Below are 15,958 nucleotides of genomic sequence, written 5' to 3' on the forward strand. Positions count from 1 at the left end.
TCTCTCTCTCTCTCTCACACACACACACACACACACACACACACACACATAAATAAGTAAATAAACTTTATTTAAAAAGAACACTTAGTTTAAATGATTTCTTACTTGATTTGAGGACATGGAACTACATCTTCCTCCATCATCTGAAATTTGGGATGAATGTGCTTTTACCTCAGCTGCCTCAGCTGCCGCACATGGGGAGTACATCACTCATGTAAGAACTCCAGGGCAAACTTCTGGCCAAGGTAATGTTGCTAACAGAACTCAGACTTTCGGATTAGTCAGGAGGAGAAATGAGAAGTTGTTTGGACTGGCTTTGGGTGGTTAAGGAAAATTAAAGAGCAGGAGAGGATAGACGTAATCCCCACAGCTGTAGTGATAGTTGGGGCCACTGCAAAAGTTCCTGGCTGCTGATACCTTTGCCTGGAACTCTGAAGAAAGTTCTGATGCTGGTGTGGAAATTGTGCTGAACAAGAACTGGTCTTTGAGAAAATTCCTAGGGTGTGTATAAGTAAGCTAGTATGCTTTCAAGGAACTCATACACATTCCAGGCAAGTAGCAAAGCCAGTGCCCAAGGAAGCAGATAGACCTTGTTAAAAGAGGGAAATAGTAGTAAAAGTAGTAGTTATAGTAATAAAATATTATGTAAAATAGAACAATGTCAGTAATACAAAGAGTCAAACGTGGAAATGAGAAGAGAGAAGGCTTTTGTAGTTAGGCCATTGCTATGCCTTTCCACATCCTTTTCTATGTGACTTAATGATGTTCATGGCAAAAGGGTCTTCAACAAAGTGTCTTTGGAGAGATAACCTATTCCAATGAAAAGTAGACACTATTAAAATGTCAGGATTTCTGGGTTACAGTTCTGGTCAGTAAGTAGTACTGTTGTTTGAGGTACTTTTTATTATTAGATTATTATACGTAAAGATTAAAAACCAACAATAGCAATGCAGAATGCCATAAAACCATACCTCTCCCTTGCTCTACCTCTCCAATTACCTAGTCTTTATTCTTGTTATTTTTTAAAATGCTGCTTCTTATGGAGGTTACATCCTAGCTGTAAGCAACGTGCTGGTGTGACTTTTTCTTGATTTATGAAACATAGACATTATCATTTCCTGTCTATTGAAGATGAACATTTAGCTCACTTATATAACCCCAACATCCCCTCCTCTACTCAACCCTTAGTTAATATTTTAGTTTTCCAGTTGGTTAAATCTTTAGTACTTGTTTCAACAGCATATATGCTAAAATTGGAATGATACAGAGATTAGCATGGCTCCTGCTCAGGGATGACATGCAAATTAATGAAGCATTGTATTTTTTTATGGAATATTGTTCAGCCTTAGAAAAAGATTGCACTTCTAACACATGCTATAACATGAAATACCCTTGAAGACATATGCCAAGTGAAATAAGCCAGAGATAAAAGGACAAATATTATATGATTCTACTTACATGAGATACCTAAAGTAATGATATCATAGAAACACAAAGTAGAATGTTTAGGCATTAATATCAGGGGCTGGGGAGAGGGGGCAATAGGAGTTCTAGTTTAATGGGTATAGAATTTTAGTTGGGGAAGATGAAAAAATTCTGGAGATGAATAGTGGTGATGGTTATGCAACAATGTGAATGTACTTAATACCACTGGACTGTATACACTTAAAAATTCTTAAAATGGTAAATTTTGTTATGTATGTTTTAGCACAGTAAAATATATAAATATATCTCATATTTAACTTTTCTTTTAAAAATTATTTTATGTTATTTTATTTGAGAGAGAGGGAGCATAAAGTGTGGCAGAGAGAGGGAGAAAGAGAGAGAATCTTAAGCAGGCTCTGTGTTCAACACAGTGCTCAATCCTGTGACCCTGGGATCATGACCTGAGCCAAAATCAAGTCAGACATTCAACAGACTGAGCCACCCAGGCACCCAACTTTTCTTATCTTTTAACTTTCGTATAAAATTACTATGTTTCTCCATATCTCAGCCTTCACCCTCATTGTACTAGAATAACTTCATATACAAACTATTCATAAAAGTATGTAGAAGCAGGGGTGCCTCAGTGGCTCAGTCGATTAAGCATCCGACTTTGGCTCAGGTCGTGATCTTGTGGTCCGTGAGTTTGAGCCCTGCGTCAGGCTCTGTGCTGACAGCCCAGAACCCAGAGCCTGCTTCAGATTTCTGTGTGTGTGTCTCTCTTTCTGACTCTCCCCTACCCATGCTCTGTCTTTCTCTGTCTCTCTCAAAAATGAATAAAATTTTTAAAAAAATTTTTTAAAAAGTATGTAGAAGCAATTGTTGCATACATTGGTGCTGTTCACAAATGATTTTTCCTCCCTCTTCATTCCTTGCACATGGAATTATTGAACTTTGTACCCCTTGTGGCTGCGGAAGCCAAGAGGCTAGCTTTGGCCAATGAACTGAGCAGCAGGGAAACAAGTCATTGTCAGATCTGGGCATCGAACTGTTCAACTCTCAATCTTCTGCCACAGCAACTCAAAATTTGAGTTGGCTGTTTTCTGTGTTTGTTTGTTTTCTCTTTACGTTCTGAGATTTCCTGATGTTATGTTTAGAGTAGGTATTTGTTTCACCCATTCTTGTGTATAAGCAGGGTACTCTTTAAATAGATTCATGTGCAAAATTTTCCTGTGTTTTATTTTGCTTATTCCTTCCCTTCTTTTTTCTGTTTTCTCCTTCCAGATCTCATATTTGTTGGATGTCTGGGATATGTGATTGTCCTCTTATTCCTTTTATATTTTACCACATATTTTCTGTTTCTTCATCCTTTTTGCTGTGTATATATGCAGAGTTCTTTGACTTTATCTTATTGTGTTTGGTTTTGGTTTGGTTTTGGTATCATCTTTCAAATCTCTCTGAGAATACTGATTATATTTTTTTCAAGTTTCTTCTCTTCAACGAGTTGCTTCTGTTTCCACGGGGAATATTTTGTTTATTTTGCCATTTTAATACTGTTATTTTTCTTTATATGCCCGACTGATTATAAGTTATTTGCACATTTTTAAAACAGGAAGTACTGAGTTGACTTTTCCAGGGAGCGGATTGGAGTTTTTTCTGCTGTATTTGCATGCTTGTTTTCCTTACAAAAATTTCCCTTGAGTCAGGAGGCTAACCTGGCCAGGTCTGCACTTGACTCACTGAGGATCCAGGCTTTTGATAAGAGATTACTAAAATGGGAAGGAATTGATTCTCTGGTGCCAGCACCCAGCTAGTAGTCCTAATTCTATCCACTCAATCCATTATATTTCTTAATGTTGGGTCATTATTTTTGTTAGGGTGATCATTATTTTGCTTTATTTTCTTTTGCCTTGATTCATTGTGAGGTTTCTTGTACTCTTGTTATATCCATATAGAAATATAGGAAAGTGAGGAGAAGAGGAGGGAGGTGATTGGCTTCTCAATCTAGACACAGAATTTCAGTTAGACTTTCTATTTCTCTCTACCAATTTTGGCTCACGTTCATAATTCTACCCTCCATTCTCATTGATTTTATTCCAGACATTTTGGGAGTTCTGCCTAGAAGATTAGCTCCCTCTTTCCCTGCCATCCTTTACTGTGTTAACTTTGGGCTGCAGATTCCTCTGGTTTCTTTGTGTAACTGGATGGTTCTCATCCATTTTTCATCTCCAGAATGCTTTGAAATCTAATGTTGAATTATGGTCCTTCTCCCATTCTCTTTCCTGTTAGGGTTTATGGGTTTAATTCTGTTTGTATTCTCTTTAATTTTAATGAGGAGTAGAGGCAAATGCAGAACTTGATCACCATGTTAAACCAGAGTTCACCCTGTGCACTTGCAGAACACCAAGGACTGCGTTGCACTTTGCGCATCTGCAGTGCCATCCAGTATGTTCTCATTGGGGGCCACATGTGATGAGCTGGGATAGCTAGAACACAGGTGGATATTTTTATTTCTTCCTGGAAACAAGGCACATTGACATCTTTTCATGGTTTTTAAGCTATCTGAAAAGAACATTATAGGAAAATAGAAGGTGGATGTAAGTCAGAATTTGAATCAATAGAACTTTCTCTTGATAAATATATATTCTCTTGATATTTATATGTATAACATATATATAACTAGGTCTTGGGAAAAGTTGGATATAATAACCAAAACACAATTCCATTATTAAACTAAGAATTCTGTTTTTGAGTGTATCTAATTGCAATGACTTAATTAAAAAGAAACTAAAAAATATAATAAAAGTAGTAATTATCAGAAAAGCTAAAGAATTTTAGTAGGTTTTCTGTTTGCATTTTAGAAGATGTTGTATCTCAAAGAATCTTGAATTCAAGTTTTATTCTTGTAGTTTCCTGCATCTATAATTATCCCTCGAGTCGTTTTCCTCAGTTCTTGTAAGAATACATCTGGTGCTTCTGAAAAATATTTTCACAAGTGCTCTTGGGTGATTTATTGGTGCTTACATCCATCCTATGTTGGGTGTATAAAATCGTGCCTACTCCAAATGTCCGGTGTCGACAGCAGCACAGTTTTTATAATCCATCCAAACCTCCCTTCTGTCCACCTGCTTTCATTAACTCATACTGCTTTTGCCCTCCCTAAACTCCCAGGGTATTCATGATGCAGTCTGGTTCCTGTTATACACCTCAGCATTCCTCTCCCTCTGATACCTCATTTGAATCGTCTTCTCATTTATATCAACCTTGTTTGTCCTGTATACAATCACATGTCCAAAACTCTTTTGAGTCCATATTTCTTAACTTTTTTTTAAAGATTATACCAATGGGTACAATCCAACGTAGATGGGGAGAAGGAGCAAAAGAGGTTTCTTTAATTTGAGCTTTGGGCATCAAGCCAGAATCAAATACTGGATAGCATCTAAGGAGAAAAACTGTTGGTCAAAGCCAAATACTTGCAATACGAGGTATGTGAAGGGCTGGAGAATACTGGAGCAGGGAGAAATAGATCAGAAAAAGTCAACTGAAAGTGGCCTACATGATTATCAGAGTTAAGGGCTAGAGTTCTCAGCTGTGCTTTTTTACACAGTGATACTTTGTAAAATAGAATATATGAAATTAAAATCTGAGTGTCACCCTATATATTATCAATTGAAAATCAAATATGATTTATGTGCTTTTCAAAGATTTAATAGACATAAGCTATGCAATGCATTATAGTAAAAATTATGGAAAATTTGATACTGACTAAGGCATTACCCTCAAAGAAACCTGTTATATGGCAGGAGAGAGATATGTATACTTAACAACAGAGTGTGGTACAGAAAAAATAAATGACAATATTTTGTAAGTGGCATTATAATTGTTTGGAACTGAAAGTATACAATATATTTATGATGGTGTTTTTGTTTTCCATCCTAGCCCTTGGACCCACAAAATCAAGGCAATGCTTACTCTCACTGGGGAGCACATGTTAAGATGAGAAGTAATGATAGCTTGCCAACTAGTTCTATCATGGTTCATGGCAGGACATAGTTTCGATTTATTGAAAGTGTGCTGAAGGTGGCCAGAACAGACGTTCCTGTTAATCACTCCTCTTTGCCTATAAAATGAGAATACTTCCTTAATACAAATATTTCAAATTATGCCAGCTGGCAGATCATCTCGCCTAACTACAATTCCAAATCTTTCCATTGATTTCTCACAGTAGAACTTGAAGATATTTTTTCACTCCTCCAGTCCTCTTTGAAAAGTATCAAAAACCATGAATCACCACTGATCTTTCAGTTCAGTGCTGGATTTTTTTTAGATAACTATACCTTTTAAAGCATTTTGTTCACTAATGTGTTTGTTTAGACACCTACACTATATTTCATTTACAATAAAGTCTCCCATTTAGCCATTTTGCCAAAGGAAAGGTCATTCTGTGGTTAATGTCACTCATCTTATTAGAGAGAATCTCCAAACCATTGTTATATCTGACTTAGTTCTTCTACTGAGAAGAGCTGGTGCGTGCGTGTGTGTGTGTGTGTGTGTGTGTGTGCGCGCGCGTGTGTGTGTGTGTATTTTCCCACTGTCATCACCTTCAGTGTTCTAAGAATCTGTTAAATGCCTGCATTTCTAGCTTCTAGGTGCACAGAGTAACAGAAAGAAATGTCTTCCTGTAACAATAGCATGCAACATAGGTTGCAGTGCCTATAACCCAGATTAGGTTGATTGGAACCTACTTTGAATATTTGAGGTTGGATGAATTATGAGGAAGGGAGAGACTGCAGTAGGGCTACCAGCCTGAGCATAGCACAACTTAAATTTAGGGGCAGCACTTGCAAAGATGGCAGTAAGTAGGACTCTGCAATCTGGTGGAGGTCTTCCACCATAGATTCTTTGGTCCAGATACACTAAAAGTAAATCCTCAGTTTGTTTAGAGAAAGGTAGCATCCCATTGCTACATAGTACAGAGAGTAGCATCAGATATTCAAGCTATTCCATATTTATGATATTAGCATTTACCTATAGGAAAAATAGAACGTTTCAAATTGAAATTTCAGTCTCTTCCCATCCATTGAAATCAAACATGAATGATTCATTAATTTATCAGAGATACAATGGGCACATGTTATATACAATTCATTCTGTAGATGTTATAGAAAATTCAATGGTTAATAAAGCAGTGGCCTCAGCAGATCTGGCAGAAGAGTAAGATAAGTACACATTTGACAGAGTGGTGAAAAAGAAGAGGGGTAGTGTGAGTTGATCGCAGATGTTTCTAGCCTCAGGATTATAAAACAGAAATGCAGGTTTTATGATTGTGATGTAGACCACATATAATATAGACCAGCAACATAAGTGATGACAGACATCCTTGCATTCACGGAGCATTCAGATGTCTTTTCATAGGTAAGTCTGTGTCTTCAGAGATGATACTGTGTGGCTTTAGACAGATAACAGACACCAAAACACACACACACACACACACACACACACACACACACACACACAGACATATGTAATTTTTAAAATATTTGTTTTTGAGAGAAAGAGAGAGAGAAAGAGAACACACACACGAGAGAGCATGAGCAGGGGAGGAGCAGAGAGAGAGAAGACAGAGTCCAAAGCAGGCTCTGCACTATTAGCACAAAGCCCGACGTGGAGCTCAAACTCACGAACCTGTTAGATTGTGACCTGAGCTGAAGTCAGAAGTTCAACTGACTGAGCTACCCAGAAGCCCCCAAATATTTTTTAAATATATAAATATGGATAGTAATGCAGTGTGTTTTTAGAAATGTGAATAAATTATGATGAAAAATAAAGGATGGATGGATGGATAGGTAGGTATGTAGAGAGAAAGAGAGAGACAGAAAGTTAGGAGGGGTAAACGATAAAGGGACAATTTTAATCTTAGTGTTAAATCCACAGTTATGAAACAGAATTGATTGATTGACTAAATTTAATTTTATTTCAACTTTTAGCATCCAGGATAGTTATAGTTGTTTGGACCAAAAACTCATTTTTTAAAAGTTTATTTATTTATTTTTGAGAGAGAGAGCAAGCAGGGCAGGGGCAGAGAGGAAGGGGGGAGAGAGAGAATCCCAAGCAGGCTCCACACTGTCGGTGCAGAGCCCAACGCGGGGCTTGAACTCATACGGTGAGATCATGACCTGAGCCAAAATCAAGAGCAAGACACTTAACTGACTGAGCGATCCAGGCACCCCCCGCCTCCGCCAAAATTCATTTTAATCTCTGATGTTGTCAATGATGTGTTAAATTTCATAAGAGGTAAATTTCCTTGTAGAAGTGCTATGTGCCTGATGAATGATATGGTGACAATTCTCCCAAAGTCTCCATTAAGCTAACTTTTTTTACATTTTTTTTTAAATAGGAAAATAGAATCTTGATTAATTTATGCATTCATTATTCTTCCAGTGAACAGAAATTTGCTCTTATTGTACTTCATAATATGTAAAAAACTGAAGCCAAGTTTTCTTAAATATGTTCATAAAGACATTTGTGTTACAGGCAAAGAAGTAAATATTGATAAAAATAAAAGTACAAATCATTCTTTAATTGACACATAACCTTGTTTTCCCCCCATTCTTTAGTCCTCTTTTCAACAGAGCTCCAGAATTTGATTCAATCTGGAATCATGTTCCGCTACACTAGCTCCCCGAGCTAGCCAATTATCTATGAAGGTTTCTTCTTGGATGCCCTCAGTTAGCTCTGTTCACTCAATGGAAAACTTGTGGTACTGAATTCATTCTAAATGACAGGCAGAAAAATCTGTACTATTTGAATGGCAACTTAAATATACAAAGCAAGTTATTTGATTTAACTTAACTTAAATTAATCTAATTTAGCTGTCAAAGACCCAACAAAGATGCTTAGTGTTTCATGTGGTATCTGTTTGATATAGAGGTGTGTGTGTGTGTGTGTGTGTGTGTGTGTGTGTCCAAATGTGTATGTATAGGAGAGAGACCATACAAGCTTCCTGTATCTTTGCAATGAAAGTTGTTTTATTGTTTTCTTTTGTAAAAGTAAGAGAAAAGCAAATTTTTATTAAGCTATATGAAGTTGTAAAATTTGGTAGAAACTGTTTTCATCATACATTCTATCATATAGCATCCAATATTATTCCTTAGAAGTCTTTCTCTCTATTCAGGATTCTATTGTAACTATGCTTAGACTGTCTATCTACCAAGCACAGAACAACAACAAATTGAAAGAAGAATTGTCTTTGCTATAGTCTCTACCATAAAGATTCAGCCATTCAATAAATCCATCAGTCAAATATCAAATAAAAGCTGTTCATCTCTAATACACCTAGTTCTATGCCAATAATGGCAAAAGTTTGAAAACATGTAACATAATTCCTGACCTCAAGAAAGTTTTTCAAGATTGTCATTTACTCTTTGAAAATCCAAAGTACTTACTAGGACACATAACTTTAAAATGACAATGTGAGAATGACCAGGAGTGCTTTAGGAATTTAAAAAAAAAAAAAAAGAGGATTTAACTGAGGAGACTACATAAGAGATGTGAGAAGTAAAATATCCAGCTGTTCAGTAGAGTTGATTTCCCTCTGGAAAGAAGCATCCTCTACAAAATTGCAAAATGGATGTCACAATATGGGTAAAAGATCTTATTTCATAGTAAATACAAGAGTGGTGATAATGAGTTGAGGAAGAGGAGAAAAATGTAAAGCAAAATGTGGCGGTTATTAATGTAGGCAAAAATTTACCTCAAACTAGAACAGTGTTTTCCTCAAAAATAAAATTCCAGAGAATCTCTAATAACCTGATCTCAAAATAATTTCTCGGTAATAGTTGAGACATAATGTTATCATTCACAAGTAATTTCTTGGATGACATCTTGAGGTAACTTCCCCATGGTCTTTACCTGCCCCGCCTTCCCCCACAGATGGGTTCCCTGAGATGGCTGCAGTATGGTGCAGGCTGTGCTGAGTATTGATGACATTGCATATATAGGTTGTGAATATGTAGAGGAAAAGGGTGTCTGAAAAGCCTTCATAGGGAGACACCAAACCAAAAAAAGAAATGAATATTTATTTAACTGCTTATTTTAGAGAAACCCATTCTTAAAAAAAAAATTAATGTTTATTTTCGACAGAGAGACAGTGTGTGAGCGGGGGAGGGGCAGAGAGAGAGGCACACACAGAATCTGAAGCAGGCTTCAGGCTCTGAGCTATCAGCACAGAGCCCAACACGGGGCTTGAACTCACGGACCACGAGATCATGACCTGAGCCAAAGTCGGACACTCAACCGGCTGAGCCACCCAAGTGCCCCTAGAGAAACCCATTCTTAATCAACAGGATGAATATGGGGGGAATGAGAGAAAAGCAAGGGAATTTGAAATAGAAGTGGTAGACAGTGAAAAGATACCAAGAATTTCCTGAAGGATATTTGCAATGAATATTGAAGGAGTGAGAAGGTAGTATTGAAATCACCCAACTGCTATGGGAAGTTGCACTGAACATTCAAGCGGGAAAGGTAAAGACAGGAAAATAAGCTTAATAGTATTGTTTTCATCATGCACAATTTGAGCTGGGTTCAAGACTTAACTTGTTTTATATAAATTAACTTCATTCCATAATTCTGTACCAAATTTTGGGGCATTAAGATCCTTTAAAATAGTAAAGTTGGAAATTCTCCTTCTGGCTTCCCATGCATCTATTGCACTAGTGTTAGAATTTAGCTAGAGACTGTCTTGTATTGTTTCTCTTTGCTTTATATTCATCAGTCAGCCGTAGTCCACTTTGAGTGTGTATCTGGCAGTATGCAAAAGTTATAAGCAAGAATTGGCCCCATCTTTTAGCAGCTAGTTATCTGGTAGATGAGATAAAATTTACAAATATGAAAAGAATAAATGATGATCTCATTACAGTTGTATTCCCAACATGTAGAATTTGCATTTGCCTGTCACATGGTAATAAATGAACGGTGTCTTAGACCACAAAACATTGTTGGTCACAGAGGAGGCAGACCTAGCTCTTGGCAAACTCTCTAAATTGCCTAAATGGGAATGACTGTACAGGTTTCTTGCTTTGTTCAGAATCAGTTTTCTATCATGAGGGATGTGCTTGCTCTGTCTGTATAAGTACCTTTAAATTTTTCAGCTGTTTTTTTCCTCGTATGTATGTGAATGTGTAATATAGCATATATATAATTATTATATGTATAAAATCTACTGGAATAATTGAGTACGTGGTAAAGAATTGAGCAAAAGTCCCATTGAGATGGCAAGGCTCAACAAATGGCTGAATGGTCACTCATTTGTTGAGTGTTTCAGCCTAACTACTATTTGTGGAGGTTCCTTGAGAACAATTGAATCTTCAAAGCGCCATGTAAGTGTATCTGCCATAAAGCCTAATTTAGAGCTTTGAGTGCATGGTGTTTAAAATATATTTATTTAGTCAATAAATGGGCCAGGATACTCAGCCTTCCTGATCAGAGAGGCCCTGATATGCCGTATTCACACTGGTGTTTCTCTCCTGGTCCACATGTCCCTCTTCATAATCTTCCCCTTCTTTATTCATCTGAACCTTGGTTTTGTAGACTATAACTTGAAATTGTAAGTGAATTTTTACAGACTATCTACTGTTCCTTTGCCAGCTCCCTTATCCTTGTCCTTGTGTCCAGTTGACTAAATGTATGTGCTGCTTGTAAGAATGGGTTGCGATTTCCGACTAACATCCAACGCTGGTCCAGATGAGTACCTCTCAGACCAGAGTCCTGTCTCTGGTTTGTAGCTTGTAGGAGATTGTAAAGTAGAAATGGAGCCATGGACTCCAGGTTGTGTCAGCAGTTCTTGCAATGGTACTCACTGTCGACAATACAAAGTAGCTAACTCTAAAGGTAGAAAGCCAAGAATCCTGACATTTGAGCTCAGTGATGCCAGTTATTTGGGCATTTTTAAATATTTTAATTATTTGTTGAGCTTTTTTTTTAACTTCTCTTTCCACTGGCATACCATTAAACATCATTGGAAGTACCACAACTTGAATATGGACTGCTAAAAGACGGCAACCTAGCATTCAAGAAATGAAGAAGTAACATATTTTTGAGTTCCAGTTAATATATGAAGTAGGTTCCCATGTGATACAAATAGATATGATGTGAGGCTAAAGGCAACATTTACACTTTATATATAAAAAGGAACTGGGTTAATTTGTTTTTCATTCATTTATTCATTCAAAATTTTGTTCCTCAGCTCGTACTCTGTGGTTGATACTGTGCTTAGTGTTAACTATTAAGTGTAGTTTCTGCTTATATGACACACAAATTTTGATGTTAATGCATAATAGCTTCTCTACACACAAAATGAGGAAATTCCTGGCAGTTATAGATAGAGAACTGGCAATATTTTTTAAATAATAAAATACTAAACACAAGCATAAAGTCTGGAATTCCCACATGGCAATAGTGGCTGGAAAAGGCAATTAAGAGAGTGAAATCATGGTAGTAGTCGGTACTTGATTGTAAAAGAGGCAACTTCAACATGGCAGCATCACCTCCTCTGATTATTAATAAATAAATATTGACGTTAATTTAGCACTTTCCATCTTCAAAGCACTTTACAATTATTAATTAGTCCTCTTAGGACTATTTGAAATATAATTTCTAAAGTTTGCATTTAAATAGGGTATTCATGATGCTGGTTTTTTTTTTTTTTTTTTTTGCTTCAAGTAAAAGAGCATTTTTTTTTCAGTTGTCAGAATTTTAATTTTTTCTAGAATCAAAGACAGTAAGATGAATATTGTTAAATAGACATTGCAGGAAAGATTATCTCAGGACGTTGAGTATGGGGCCATGCGAGGCTGCATTTGCATGTTCCCACAACAATGGACCAAGGTCATGGTTCAGTTTCCCCATAGGCCTTCTCCAAGGAGAGGTACTTTCAGAGTGTCAAATGAACCTGCTTTTGCATCCAGACCTTCGAACAGTGCGTCATCTCTGCCTGGAACTGCTACTCAAAGTGTGGCCATTCTTTTTTGGCCTGCTAATTCCTAAGCATCTCAGTGTTATATTTTATAATGGAGAAGTATTTCCTAAACTTGAGAATTCTTTTTATCGTGCAACAAATTTTCATGAAGTTGCCAAATAGAAAATTTAAAAAATACAAACATAGATCCCTATCTTATAGCTCATAGATTAACAAGAAGACCAAGATTATATGAATAACCACTGTACAGTATAACAAGTATTTCAGGAAATTTACTTTTCTGAATTTTATTTTACAAAAAAAGTTGGGGGAGAAGTATAGAGAGTTCTCATATACTCCCTCAACACTCACCTTATTTACTCTATTAACGTCTTGCACTAAAGTGGTTTATTTATTAGAATTGATGAGTCCGCATTAATACATTATTATTAACTAAAGTCCTTGGTTTCCATTAGGTTTCACTCTTTATGCTGTACATTTTATTTGTTTTGACAAATTATAATGACATGTATCTGCCTTTACAGTATCATGCAGAACAGTTTCTCTTGTTATATGTTCTTGTGTGACAGTTAATACTAGTTTGACTTCTCTGTGAGCACTCCCCTTTCTCACAGATACACTTACATTTCGAGGTGATTGTGTCCCTTTGCTGACTGCTTGTACAAACACTGAGACATCAGTCTTCTTAGTTCCAGTGAGCAGGGAGTCTCTTTGCCCCCAAAGAAATTCATTTCATTCATCTTGACTGGAAGATAAGAAAGATCAGGTCTAAGGGTTGGTGAAGAAAAGAGGACATTTGCAATTTAATTCTGTGTGACTTATAAGGGGCCTCCTGAAATATGTCTGTCGTGCATCCTGTCCAATTAGGGAGTATTTTGGTACCTCTTTTTGTTTGCCATACCTATCACCTCGCTCACCCCTACACTGTTCAGGATCATCACAGGATCCACGGTGGCACCTACCCTGTCTGTGAAGCTATAAATGATTCTACCAATTATCAGTGGAGAATTACCTCTATATTTTGGAAAGGCAGCTTGCAGTCTATTTAACAAAAGCAGATACACTGGCTTATGTCTGTTTCTTTTTTTAAAGGTCCATGAACTATAATCCCCCACTTAGTATATAGGGTCAATCTTCCCATATCATCTTAGGCATTACATTGCTTTGTGATTATTTGTCTACCTCTCTCTCCCCTTCTAGACTGCAAGTTACATAATGGGAAGAAACAATTGTTTTTTTACTTATTTTTGGGCCCTTCAATAATTTGAATTTTGCCTGCTACATGATACTCTCAGTTTTTGAATGAACTTAAGACAAAAATAAAAACATATTCAAAAAAAAGATATGGGGAGAATAAATATACTAGAAATTCAGTTTTCTGTAATCCTTCAAGGAGATGTTTTGAACACAATTTCTAACTTTACTACCCAATCTTTACTTGTAATTAATTTATAATGGCACAGAGAAGATGAAAGGAAGGAGAATGTATGCTTGTGCTTTGCAATATCGTGGCCCACATATTGGTCACAATATTATATGTGTCTCAAATTCAGCCTCTTTCTGTCCTTAAAGATATCCTCTAGATGTGATGTTAAATAATTGAGGATAGACACTGATTACAATAAGGATACTTTTCCATCTCCCCCATCCCCCCAGTAAGGAGACTCACTCTAGTAGCTCATGGAGAAGACTTCAGACACCATTCAAAGAACCTGAAATCTACCCAGAGATTCATGGCTTCCTAGAGGATCAATGGTAAAGACTTCCTGTTTACCTTTGGGCATCCTTTGGAAAGCTCTTCCTGTTACCCTACTATGTCTGGACCAGGTACCTCTATTAGGACCCCATTAGCCTGTTGCAGCCTCTTTCATTTTCCTCTCATTTTTGATTATAATTGCCTGAATACTTGCCCATTTTCTCCACCAGGCTTTAGGCTACATTATGACAAGAAGCCTGTTGGTCTTGCTTAGTGTTTCTCACTTATGCCTAGCTCAGTGTCTGGAACATAATATAGGAGGAAGGAAGGAAGGAAGGAAGGAAGGAAGGAAGGAAGGAAGGAAGGAAGGAAGGAAGATGGGAGGTAAGGAAGGAAGGAGGGAGGGAGGGAGGAAGGAAGGAAGGAAGGAAGGAAGGAAGGAGGGAAGAAGGAAGGAAGGAAGGAAGGAAGGAAGGAAGGAAGGAAGGAAGGAAGGAAGGAAGGAAGGAAGGTGGAAGGGAGGGAGAAAAAAGAAGGAAGGCAAGTCTTATCTAGAAATAAACTTTCTCTAACAAGTCTTGGTACATTAAAGCTTAAATGTTTCTCATAGAATCTTGACTCAAAAAGTGCCCTGAACGTTTCAAGAAAAACAAAATGCCTACATAGCAAGGGAAACTAGCTGCCCCACAGCTCCTTTAGAACCTTCTTCGACACTATGATTAACCTTGATATTGCCTTCCCATCTGAATGACTTCTATTGGATGACAATGGATTAACTACCTCGGCTGTAATTTACTGCTGTGTTCCATGCAATACCTAATCACTACAGCCAAACATGGAGATGTTCCTAGAACTAACAAACAATGTGATCCTGTGTTTGCATGTACCGTTACCTTGATACCTTTTTCTTGGTTGACTATGGACCATATTGGCTTTACGTCTTTTCTACCATCTGAGATGAGTTTAATGCACTTATATCTTGTGGGCATTGTTATTCATACTGGGAAGACTATCTCCTTTCACTTACTATGTATTTCCTTATTTTATACCTATCATTCATGTATCTTATTGTTCATATTAACTAAGGCGGGGATTATGCTATATATTGCTTTTTTACATCTCTTAATAAGTAGAAATATTATGTGAAACATAATAGGTGTTAAATATTTTCTAAAATGATGAGATGCATAAGAAATAAAGGGAATTTTTCTATCATGAATAGAAATATTTCTTTCTAATTCAATTCATATGCACTCCTTCCAAACCTCTAAGATTCTGGGATTTATATTAAGAATTTAAGAAATTAGGAGCACCTGGATGGCTCAGTTGGTTAAGCATCTGACTCTTTGTTTTGACTCGGGTCATGATCTCAGAGTCATGAGATTGAGCCCTGAATTAGGCCCCACATTGGGCTCTGTGCTGAACATGGAGCCTGCCTAAGATTCTCTCTCTCTCTCTCTCTCTCTCTCTCTCTCTCTCTCTCTCTCTCTCTTTCTCTTTCTGTCTCTCTTTCTCTTCTCTTTCTCTCTCTCTCTCTCGCCCTTCCTCCACTCTCTCATGCACATGCTCTCTCTCTCTCGAAAATAAAAAAAAAAAAAATTAAAAAAAAAAGAATTTAAGAAATTCAAGAAATAGTTTTCAAAAACCAGTGGCTACATTTGTATGTATATCATAAGTGTTTTCGTTGGCTCAGAAAAACCCCACAAAAATATAAAGCGCTTGTCCAGTTTCTTTTTATGTCAGACATTGAACTCTGGACTTAAAAGATGACATCACAATCCATGTACTCTCCTTCCCTGTCACCACCCACATAGTGCTCCACCCTCATTGATGTCCCAAATGGCATCTAGCAGCAGAAAGGTCAG

General features: G+C 37.0%; 1 non-coding gene across 1 annotated transcript; it reads left to right on the forward strand.

Moving 5' to 3' along the window:
* The first annotated feature begins 1,223 nt into the window (after positions 1-1,223).
* LOC111557431 lies at positions 1,224-1,327 on the forward strand. Its single transcript, XR_002737469.1, has one exon. It is a non-coding gene; the product is annotated as a U6 spliceosomal RNA (small nuclear RNA).
* The last annotated feature ends 14,631 nt before the right edge of the window (positions 1,328-15,958 follow it).

The sequence above is a fragment of the Felis catus genome, chromosome D3 (assembly GCF_018350175.1).
Source record: "Felis catus isolate Fca126 chromosome D3, F.catus_Fca126_mat1.0, whole genome shotgun sequence".
Lineage (NCBI taxonomy): Eukaryota > Metazoa > Chordata > Mammalia > Carnivora > Felidae > Felis > Felis catus.